The sequence below is a fragment of the Silene latifolia genome, chromosome 5 (genome assembly GCF_048544455.1).
Source record: "Silene latifolia isolate original U9 population chromosome 5, ASM4854445v1, whole genome shotgun sequence".
NCBI classification, from domain to species: Eukaryota; Viridiplantae; Streptophyta; class Magnoliopsida; order Caryophyllales; family Caryophyllaceae; genus Silene; species Silene latifolia.
Genome location: NC_133530.1, coordinates 57,164,665 through 57,176,964, shown reverse-complemented (window position 1 = coordinate 57,176,964; position 12,300 = coordinate 57,164,665).

Genomic DNA, 12,300 nt, shown 5'->3' with positions numbered 1-12,300 from the left:
CAAACAAGATTTTCACCACGCTCACTAAGGAATTCTCGAAAGCACCGAGAATCGTGACCTATGAGCATACCACTCGCTTCTTTGATGCGAAACTCCGAAAGGGCCAACCGGTTAGCCCACACATTCTCAAAGATGATTGAGAATGTCGAGAAATCGGAGACCTTTAATCAGAACATCAGCGAGAATATTGTTATCGACCGTATTCTTCACTCACTCCACGATGGTTATTCGCAATTCAGAGCGAATTACTATATGAATGATTTGAAGAAAACTCCCCATGAACTACACTCCCCCTCGTGCACCGAGAAGGACATGAAGTGCGGTGGGGAGCTCGAAACAGGATATTCTCGTTGTGTCAAACAAAGGGAAAGGTAAGGGCAAAGCTCCGAAACCTAACGAGGGTAAGGCGAAGTTCAAGTCGGGTTCGGGGAAGAGTGGTCCTGGTGAGGCGAGCAACTCATCGGGCATGACAAAGAGCAAGAGTGAAAACATGGAATGCCATCATTGCCACAAGACCGGGCATTGGAGACGCACATGTCCTGTTTATCATGAGGACTTAAAGGCAGGTCGTGTTAAACCCGTTGGTATGTCTTCTCTCTCTTCTACTTTTATTCATATGATTGAGATTAACCACGCAAGTTACGGAACTTGGGTACTTGATACTTGTTGTGGTTCTCATCTGTGTAATCATGTGCGGGGCTCAAACATCGAACCCCTCGTAAAGGGTGAGGTGGACCTGCGTGTTGGGAATGGAGCAAGAGTAGCTGCCATCTCCAAGGGGACATATGTGATCCAGCTTCCAAGCGGATTTGAGTTGTCATTATATGACTGCTATTATGTACCTAGTCTTTCCAAAAACATTATTTCAGTTTAAACGCTTGATAAACTTGGTTTTTCATTTGTAATAGAAAACAATGCTTGCATTTTCTCATTACACGATATGATTTACTGAAAGGCGCTTCCATGAACGGAATTTATGTTTTAGATCAGACCTCGGAAATATTACACGTAATGAATAAAAAGTTAAAGGTTGGTGACAAAGATCAAACGTATCTATGGCAATCGCCGTATGGGACACATCAATGAGAAACGCGTAAAACACTCATCAAACATGGAGCTATCTCGGCCTTTGATTTTCAATCATTTGGCACGTGTGAATCATGTCTCATCGGCAAGATGACTCGTATTTCCTTCAAAGGTGTTGGAATGCGCGCTGCTGACCTATTAGGACTCATACACACGGATGTATGTGGCCCTATGTCAATCACCGCACGAGAAGGCTATAGGTATTTCATCACTTTCACGGACGATTTGAGTAGATATGGCTATGTCTACTTAATGAAGCACAAAAGTGAATCCTTTGAGAAATTCAAGGAATACCAAAATAGGGTGCAGAACCTATTGGGTAGAAAGATTAAAACACTACGTTCAGATCGTGGTGGCGAGTATCTTTCTCACGAGTTTGATCAACACCTGAAGGACTGTGGGATTGCCCTGCAGTTAACTCCACCTGGGACACCTCAATTGAATGGTGTGTCCGAACGGAGAAATCGAACTTTACTTGATATGGTTCGATCCATGATGAGTCACACGGTTTTACCTGATTCATTATGGGGTTATGCTCTATTGTCAGCCGCTCTAATACTTAACCAAGTCCGTCTAAAGTCATTGACAAGACTCCATATGAACTATGGAAGGGAACGGTCCCTAACTTGTCCTTTATACGGGTTTGGGGCTGCGAGGCTTATGTCAAGTGGAGACTCAAGATAAGCTCGGCCCGCGATCGGTCAAGACATACTTTATAGGTTATCCTAAAGGATCACGTGGTCATTACTTCTATTCGCCAACCGAACAACGTGTTTTTGTTGCGGCTAGTGCGACATTCTTAGAGAAGGAATTTCTCGAGAATGCAAAGAGTGATAGAACCTTCGACCTGTCGGAGATTCCAGAACCAAACACCGAGCAACTATTGGAGGAACCTATTCCTTCAATCCCGGCTGCGGTGAACATTCCTGAGGAACCTAGGAGGTCGGGAAGAGTCTCTATTCCTCCGGACAGATACATTGGTATGGTCGAGGAACATGACATAGATGACGTTCTACTCTTAACGAGTAGTGAACCCGCAACCTATAAAGGTGCCATGACCAGTTCTGACTCAAAGCTATGGCTTGAGGCCATGCAATCCGAGATGGACTCCATGCATGAGAACAACGTGTGGGATCTTGTTGACTTACCTGCTAAGGTTCGTCCCCTTCAATGCAAATGGCTTTACAAGATAAAGCATTCTGGAAGGTCGCAAGATATCTACAAAGCACGACTAGTTGCAAAAGGTTTCACCCAAGTGCCAGGTTTGCACTACGATGAGATTTTTGCACCCGTAGTTATCTTTGCGTTCCATTCGGATTATCTTAGCGATTGCCGCTTTTCACGACTATGAAATTTGGCAAATGGATGTGAAAACCGCCTTCTTAAACGGCTTTTTGGAGGAAGAGTTGTACATGGTACAACCCGAAGGTTTCATCGATCCAGTACATCCTAAGAAAGTGTGCAAGCTTAAGCGTTCCATTTATGGACTTAAGCAAGCATCAAGGAGTTGGAATCATCGCTTCGACCAAGTGATAAAAGACAATGGATTTACTCGATCGGCGAGGAACCATGTCTATATATCAAGTCGAGTGGGAGCAAGATTGTCTTCCTAATATTGTATGTTGACGACATACTCCCGATTGGGAATGACATACCTCTCTTAACTTCGGTGAAAGTATGGTTGAAAAACCATTTCCAGATGAAAGATCCGGGAGAGGCACAAAGAATTCTAGGCATCCGTATCTATCGAGATAGATCACGACGGATGTTGTCTCTCGATCAGAGTCTTACATAGACAAAGTCCTAGAGAGATTCAAAGATGACTAACTCCAAGAAGGGGTTCCTTCCTATGGCTCCAGGGGTGCATTTGAGCAAGTCTCGGGCACCAGAGACACCGGAAGAGAAAGAGCGCATGACACGGATTCCTTATGCTTCGGCAATAGGATCAATCATGTATGCCATGATATGCACACGTCCGGACGTGGCATATGCATTGAGTATGACAAGTCGATTCCAACAAAGATCCAGGTGAATCACATTGGATAGTTGTCAAGAACATTCTTAAGTACCTACGGAGGACTAAAGATTGGGCATTGACTTATGGAGGCGAACAAAAGCTATGTGCAACCGGTTACGCAGATGCTAGCTTCCAAACGGATCGTGATGACTCGAAATCTCAGTCAGGATTCGTTTTTACTCTTAATGGCGCTGATCACCGGAAGAGTTCGAAACAAATCACATGACAGATTCTACGATCGAGTCCGAGTACTATGCCGCGTCTGAAGCTACAAAGGAAGCGATATGGATGCGTCAATTCTTACATGGGCTCTCTGTAGTGCCTAGTTCGAATGACCCGATCACCATCTATTGCGACAATAGTGGTGCCATCTTCCAGGCTAAGGAGCCGAAGTCTAGCAACAAATCTAGGCATGTACAACGGAAAGCTCATCTAATCCGGGATTACGTGGAGCAAAAGGAAGTAGTGATAGAAAAGATTGCTACTGACAATAACATAGCAGATCCTCTCACTAAAGCATTACGACAAGATAAGCTTGAAGGGCACGTTAATTCCATGGGAATTAAACGTGTTCCTAAGTTGTAGTACTCTTTTATGGATTAGATTCATTCGCTTTTGTACTCTATACGACCTCATCGTTTTGATAATATATATATATTTTGTTTTTCATGTGGATTTGTACGACAAATTTTGAACACCACAAAGTGAACTGCAAAAACATTATATTCTTTTAGTCCTTGATTGCCCACATGAGCTGATAACTCTGGCAATTATTTTGTGACGTTGGTTGATGGTGGGTTCAACTAGCCATAAGTCAACAGGTTGACTGACCAATCACAGAGGCGATTTATACGGATATTTCGTAGGACACACTTGTGACATCGACGTGGAGTCCTAAATGTTTTATAACATTCGTTGCCCGGTCGTGGATAGGACTTCCATGGTGATCCTAAGAGTCGATTCTTTTGACTATCGACTGTCTCTTGAGACTAAGGCAGATTTTGGGTGACTTTGGTTTCTTTCTCACGGTCATCCGTAACAGGGGGCCAAGTAGATTTTTTCTGGGTCATTTCATGCTGTGCTTAGATCGGAAGGAGTTCGAGTTGAAGGAAATATTCAGCCTTTATCGGTACTCGATATTTCTCGGGGCCACTCGAGGAGTCAGAATCGAAATGCATGGCCATGCTCGGATACGGATTCGTTTTATCAGTTAAGTTACTCTCTAGTCGGGGAAACCACTCTAGATACAGATCGATTGTAAAATACGACCTTTGTGGATCCAGATCTGCAAATTGTTTTACATTGAGTGGGAGAGATTTTAAATGAATATGAGAATCGGTTATCGCACATACACTTGTACGGACAAGTGGGAGTTTGTTGGAGCTTGTGTCCTCCGTTAGTGCGGATAACGTCATTGCACATGCACTTGTACGGACAAGTGGGAGCTTGTTGGGGTTGGTGTCCTTAACAATTAGTGCAAGGACTTATAAACCTCTAAAAGGATCAAAGGGCATACTTTGGTATTATTATCCGTTGATCCACGTTTATCAATAACGGTTGGCTTGCTAGATAAGTTTGACGTTATTGTCATACGGATGGCGGTGATCAATCGTCCCTAAAAGTCACACCTATAGGATACGTTCGAGAGATGTGACGGTATGAAAATACTGTCATGTAGATGCCAAAATTGACTAACCAGTTAGTCCGAGTTATTTGACTAAGTAATTAGTCAAATATGTGATGTTGAGATATTATATTTAATACGGATTAAATATCATGGGCTAAGGCGAATTAACCAGTTAATTCGTAAAATTAAATATACGTGATTTATATTTAATTAAATGTATATTAAAATAATTATACAATACTTTTTTTTTGTCGGACACGTATTAATAATTCAACTAACCCGAATTATTAGTCGATGCCTTAATTTCCGATAACCGATAACGATTTATAATCGAACCACGTCATATGCACTTAGCGAGTGATGGACCGGACCGCGAGTTTAAGTGAAGAGAAATTGAAAAGCCCATACGGGCTCCTCTCACTCGGTTTGGCCGAGAATCACCAAGACAAAAGGAGAGCTTTCTCCTCTTGTCTAACCTAATTCATTCTTGCTAAAAATTTAGGGTTTCAAGAGCATTCTTCTCAGAGAAACCGAGATCTCACATCTCAAGCAAAACCCACATCAGTTCTCCCTATATTGCAAGGCAATCGGAGAACACTGTTCTAGCACAAGGGCATATCTCGGACAAAGTCTTGGGTGCACGGTTAGGAGGAAATCGCTTAGATTTCTTTTTACGCCACAATTTAAAGGACCCGAGGTTGATTTCTATACACTTATCGTTTCTATTGTCTTTATCGTTTTATGACTATAAATTGCATGTTTAAATTTACGTTATAGTCCTGCAATTTAAGGGTAGTATACGGATATTAACCCTCAACTGTAACCGGCCACTTTCTGCCGATGCTGCCTGGTTGTGGCTGTGGGTTATACTGGGTGTTGCGGTGTGCTAGTGCCGTGTGGATATTAGGGTCGTTTGTGTTGATTGTTGACCGTCACCGGAGTAGGTGGTGTGTTTGTTGTTAACTCTACCAGGAGTTGGTCTTGCCTCTTTTTGCTCAAGCGGTTGCCTGTGTGGTGGTTTTCGTGTGGGTGTTTGTTTTTGGTGGCTATATTGGTTTTTGTGCAGGTTGGGTGTGGGGTTTCTTCTTCCTTCATGCCCGAGCTAGTGCGGTACCATTGTCCTTTTTCGAGTCTTCATGCGTGTCGGGATGGGTTTGGTAAGGGCCTTACTAAGGCTGCATGGGAGAAGCATTTTCAGGACCGGCATTGTCATGTTGGTGTGTTGGACCTTACGCGTCAGACACTTACTAATAGTTTGACTGTTTATTCCAATGCCGAGAGTGTTTTGAGACGGATGGGGCTCTGGTTGTGTGGGGTGTGTTTTATGACCCGTACTACTCGAGCTAGATGTCGGCATAGTCGGGGTGATATTGTGATGCATCCGGAGTATGTTGAGGGCATGTACAGTTTTCATATTTACGGTATTCCGAGACCTTTAGCTCCTTCTCCTTCGGTTTCTTCATCTGACGATGGTGGTGAGCTTGCTCAGGGGTCTATATCTTCCCTTGATCGTTTATTGTCGTTAGGGCTTTGCGCCGTGAAATCTATTCCTTCTAAGTGTCGTCTTGGGTTTGCTCGGGCTTTGAATGAGGCCATGGATGATGTGGCTGATTCCCCTAGTGATCTCTCCCGCTGGGTTCGTTTGCTTGTTCTACCACTTTGTTTGCTTAAGACTTTCGCTCCTCGGAGTAATCATGAGTGTTGGACTGCTATTCGGCATCAGCATCAGGAGGAGAGTATTGTCAGGGCTATCCTTACTTGGGGGGTACCTGGGGGGGGGGGGAGGGGGGTTGCAGTTGTTGTAGGAGTGTTTTGATGAGGGTCCTTCTTCGTTTCATATGGATGAGGATCTGGATTTGAGTGGGCTTAAACTCCGCCAATGTCGGCGGAAGATTTGTGATGGCCACTATACTGCTGTTGTTCGAGTGCTTTCTTCCTCTGGGTCGCCCTGTACTCCGATGCCACTCTTGTGGCCTTGCGTGAGAAGCATCCTGTCGCCCCGCCTCCTTCATTGCCTCCTCTGTCTGGGGATCATCATCCTCTGGTTGCTTCTTCGGCTGTGGTTTTGGATATGATTCGAAGTTTTCCACGCGGTACTTCTTGTGGGCGGGATGGTTTTCGGGCACAGCACCTTATGGATTGTTTGAGTGGCGCTGCTGTGGCTATCTCCGACGATTTGATCACTTCTTTTACTAGGGTGGTTGATCTTTTTCTTGAGGGCCGGTGTCCTCTTCCTCTGGGTGAGTACATTGCCAGTGCCCCTCTCACGCCACTTGTTAAACCGAGTGGTGGGGTTCGTCCTATTGCTGTTGGTACGGTCTGGAGACGGCTTGTCTCTAAGGTTGGTGCTTTTATGGTGGGTCCCTGTTTATCTTCTTATTTTGATGGGCTTCAGTTTAGGGTGGGCGTGTCCGGTGGAGGAGAGGCTATCTTGCATGCCTTGAACCGGCTCATTGAGGCTCGGGGGGGCTGAGGTTGGGCTTTCTATGTTGCTGGTGGATTTCCAGAATGCCTTCAACCTTGTTGATCGTGAGACCATGCTTTAGGAGGTCCACCGTCGCTGCTCGGTTCGTTCCCGTTGGGTGGAATTTTGTTATTCCAGCCCTGCCCGTCTTTTTTGTGGGGAGCACTGCTTGTGGTCTTGTAAGGGTGTCCAGCAGGGTGATCCGTTGGGCCCTTTGCTTTTCGCTTTGGTTTTGCATCCCTTAGTATGCAAGATCCGGGACACTTTTGTCCTCACTATGCAGGCGTGGTACTTAGATGATGGCACCATTGTGGGTGATACTTTGGAGGTGGGGAAGGTCTTGGATTTGATTATGGTGGATGGCCCTCGTTTTGGATTGCATCTTAATGTTTCCAAGACGGAGGTGTTTTGGCCAGTTGAGGATCCTCAGAGTCAGCTTCCTGGGGTTTTTCCCCCTTCTATTTCTCGGCCATTGCGTGGTGCTACAGTTTTCGGTGGACCTGTCAGTGCTTGTCCTGATTTTAGCAGTGAGATTGTGGCGAAGAGAGTAACCAAGACCATTGAGCTAATGGATTTGGTTGCGAGGATTGAGGACCCGCAATGTGAGTTGCTTCTTCTTCGAGCTTGTAATGGTATTTCCAAGCTCTACTTCTCACTTCGTACTTGCTCCCCTAGTGTTTTGGGGTCTGTTCATCTTCCTTTTGATGCCGCTCTTCGTTCTAGCTTGGAACGTATTGTCACCGCGTCAGGGCCGGGTTTTGGGGATTGGCAGTGGCGTCTTGCTACATTCCCTTTACATCTTGGTGGTCTTGGTGTCTATGCGGCAGGAGATGTTTTATTTTATGCTTTTATTGCGTCCGTTTGCGGTCTAGTCATTGGTTTTTGCGAGCTAAGCTCCTTGCCCTTCCGTATTGTAGCCGCTGGCCTGCTTTTGATGATGCCGCGCAGGTGTTTACTGCGACTACAGGTTCTGGTATATTAGGTCACCCGAGTGAAATTGTTGCCCCCAAACTTATGAAGAAATTGGCAGACATTTATTTCGCGACGGTTGCTGCTGCCTCAGAGTCTGTTTTCTCTTTGACACCACGCAAGCTTGCTTTATGGCAGTCTCAGCAGGGTTCTCACTCCTCTGATTGGTTACGTGCGGTTCCTATCTCGGGGTTGGGTCAGACTATGAACGGGAGGACTTACCGTAGTGTGCTGAGGTATCGTCTGAGTGTTCCATTATTCACGGTATCTAGGCCCTGTCCTGCTTGCTCTCGGGTTTTTGCTGATGATGTTTTTGGGGACGGCGTTGTTTCTTGTACTGGTACTGTGGGCGTTAAACATCGGCATAACCTTGTCCGGGACACTCTTTTCGACATCTGTTATAGATCTGGTATTACTGCGGGAAAGGAGGTTGATATCGGTTTGGTTGATGGACATGGTGGCTCTCTACGTCCTGCGGATTTATTGCTTTATTCTTGAGACAGGGGGCGTGATGTGTGCATCAACTTGACAGGTTCTTCTCCTTTGACTCGGGATCGATGACGGATTTTGTGCCTGGCCGGGTTGTCGGCCGATCTTTGCTCAGCGAAAGTGTGCTAAGTATGGGGTTTTGTGCACGGTAGCGGGTTATGGTTTCCTTCCTTTCTCTTTCTCTTCACTTGGGGAGCTGGGTTCTGATGTTGTTGTCTTGCTCAAGCGGATCCAGAAATTCTTGGTATCTCAGGATGCGGGGGCTCGGGTGGCCGCTTACATTCTTACTAGACTTAGCTTTGCAATTGCTACGGGTGTGGGAGCCCAGATTGTCTCTCGGCTCCCCACCAATTTCATATAAACTTTTATTTTTCTTTTAATGAAAGCTGCGCGCATCCTCATAATAATAATAATAATAATAATAATAATAATAATAATAATAATAATAATAATAATAATAATAATAATAATAATAATAATAATAATAATAATAATAATAATAATAATAATAATAATAATAATAATAATAATAATAATAATAATAATAATAATAATAATAATAATAATAATAATAATAATAATCCGTTTTAAGTTATAGTAGATTTAAGACGTATTTCCATCTAGCAAAAGACCGAAACATTTTCACATGTGAGACTAGTTTAATCCCGACCTATCCCATACCGACAACACATCCCTCACTTTTAGCACCTAACTAATTGAATAATGGTTCACTCACATACTCTCACACTCACACCAAAAATAAGACAGACCAATCCCAACTCACCCTTTCCCTTTTCTTTTTCGAAAATCCCAGGAAAACCAGCAACAACAATGCAGTAAACTCAAGTCATAAGCACCATTTTTGTTCGAGCTTAAAACCGGGATTTCATCCTCGTTTCTCAACTGTTTCCTTTGATTTTTGCGCCATTGTCTTCCTCTTTCCGTCCTTCAACATTCTAGGTAAGAAAGTCCCACTCTTGTGGAGGTTTCAAAATCGATCATCTTATAAAAGTTTCGAGTTTTAGCTTAAATTTTCCGTTTCCTTGTTTATAGGTGAAGAATTTGAAGACCCGGAGGGAGACTCGTACATTGTGGACTATTCACTCAAGGATTGAAGAGCATTCGAGGTAACGGTTATAGGTTACTCGACATAATGTCGAAATTGTGTCCGTATATGTTGTGTTTAGCTCTTATATACTATAAAGTTTAAACCTTTAATCATTTTTTCATAGGTATGGTTGAACGTGTCGGAATAATACTAGTTTTACATGCTCACTCGTGATAATTTCTTGTCTTCTGTTACATGATGGTTTATATGTATAGAATATGTGGTTTATATGGAGGATTCCGTCTTACTTATAGTTGGAATTCTGTCTTAAATTGTTGTTGGAAGTGGCTATTTTGGGACGGTAAATCCGAGTCTTGTCTGGGCGAAATTTGGTGGTTTTATTCGTGAATTATCGTTTTTAGTTTCCGTCTTGTTCATGTCTTAAATGGCTCGTTTTTGGACTATTTTAAGTGTGTGAACGGAGGTTGTGAGGGACTTTGTTGTCCGCGGCAATGAGGCTGCCCATGGGTGGCAGTGGCCACAACAGTGGCTGGTGGTAGCACGGCCTCAACCACGGCTTGGAGGTGTTGGGCGTTGGTGGTTAAACTTGGCATATTACTATTTCTGTCTCAAGTATATCAAGTATATATATATATATATATATAAATGGGTTCAAGTGAGTCCCCTTATTATAGGTGAGTCCCATGAGTCCTATTATAAGCCATTGGATCTAAAAAATGAATGGCTAAGATTAGAGTAAAATAAAATGCTGACATATAAAAGACTACAAACCCTAATCTCACCTCACATTTTCTCATTTCACCAAACTCACTTCTCTATCTTCCTCCCATCTCTCTCTAACCGACACCTCCACCCTCCCTCACCCATTCATTCCCCATGCGCCTTCTTCTTCCTCCCTCGACCGCCACCTTATCTGTCAACAACAACTCGCCGCCACCACCCTGGAAACGCTGCCGCTGAAACCACGCACCGGCCACCACTCATACCCACGCTGCCTCCCTCCCCTTCTCATTTCTCTCTCTTTTTTTTGTTTCGAAAATTTCATATGTACACATCAAACCTATTTTTTGTTTTTAAAATTTCAGATTTGTTGTTGGTGGGTTATGTGTGGGCCGGATGGTGGTGGTGATGTCGTGGTGGAGGTCGGTGGGTCAGGCTGTCGTCTCCTTGTTTCTCTTTTTTTTTTTTTTTTTAGATTTGATGGTGGTGGTTAATGGTGTCATGCTGGTTGTTGGTGGGTCAAGCCACCGCCATCACGTTTCTCCTTTCCTTTTTTTTCAGATCTGTTTGTTGGGTGGTCATGTGTGGGGCTGCTAGTGGTGGTGTTGTCGTGATGCTGTGTTGGTGGCGGTTGGTGGTTGCTGCCTCTTTTTTTTTCAGATCTATGGTTGTAGTGGATGGTGGGGGACTATGGCGGCGTTGGCATCGTGGTTAGGGATGGGCGTCGTGGTGGGTCAGGTGGTCGTGGTGGACGTTGGTGGTTATTGTCTATATTAAAAGTTTCGACGCGCAAATATTAAAGTTTCGACTCACAAGCATTAAAGTTTCATTCGTGTGCCGTTAAAGTTACAATCAAAAGTTGGTGGTGGGTAAGGTGTTGATTTGGTGATAATGGATTAAAGTTTCAAAGATATGGACTGAAATTTCATTGATATTGACTAAAGTTTCACATGATATGGACTAAAATTTCACATGACATGGACTAAAATTACATTCCTAAGAGAGTAAAGTTTCATAAACCGTTTAAATTACATTACATAAATTCAAATTAGTATAATTTTAAAATCATAAAAAAAAAAGTTTCAAAAATTATGATTAAAGTTACAAGCGTAAAATATTAAAGTTACGTTAATAAAATTACAATATTTACATAAAATTTCTAAATCGGTAAAATTAATTAAATTCTAATTTTTATATTAAAATTGTCTAAAAAAAATTAAAGTTTCAATTTTTACCATTAAAGTTTCACTCGTAAAACATTAAAGTTATATTTATAAATCAGTAAAATTAAATAAATTCAAATTTTTATATTAAAAATTGTCTAAAAAATTAAAGTTTCAATTTTTAGCATTAAAGTTTCAGTCGTAAAACATTAAAGTCACATTTATAAATCAGTAAAATGAAAAAAATTCAAATTTTTATATTATAAATAGGCTTAAAAAAGTTAAAGTTTCAATTTTGAGAATTAAAATTTCACTCCTAAAACAGTAAAGTTACATTTATAAATCATTAAAATAAAATTTTATAACATAAATTTTTATTTTTATTTATATAATGACTTTAAATATTAAAGTTATAATTGTAAAGAATTAAAGTTATACTCATAAATTAAAGTTTCATTTATAAACATTAAAGTTTTCATCTTAAAATTTTAAAATCTCAACCATAAATCTTAGAAGATCAATGGCTAGGATTAGGGCTTAGTAGACTCACCATTTTAGGTGGACTCATTTGAACCCATCTCTCTCTCTCTCTCTCTCTCTCTCTCTCTCTCTCTCTCTCTCTCTCTCTATATATATATATATATATATATATATATATATATATATATATATATATATGTATATATATATATGTAT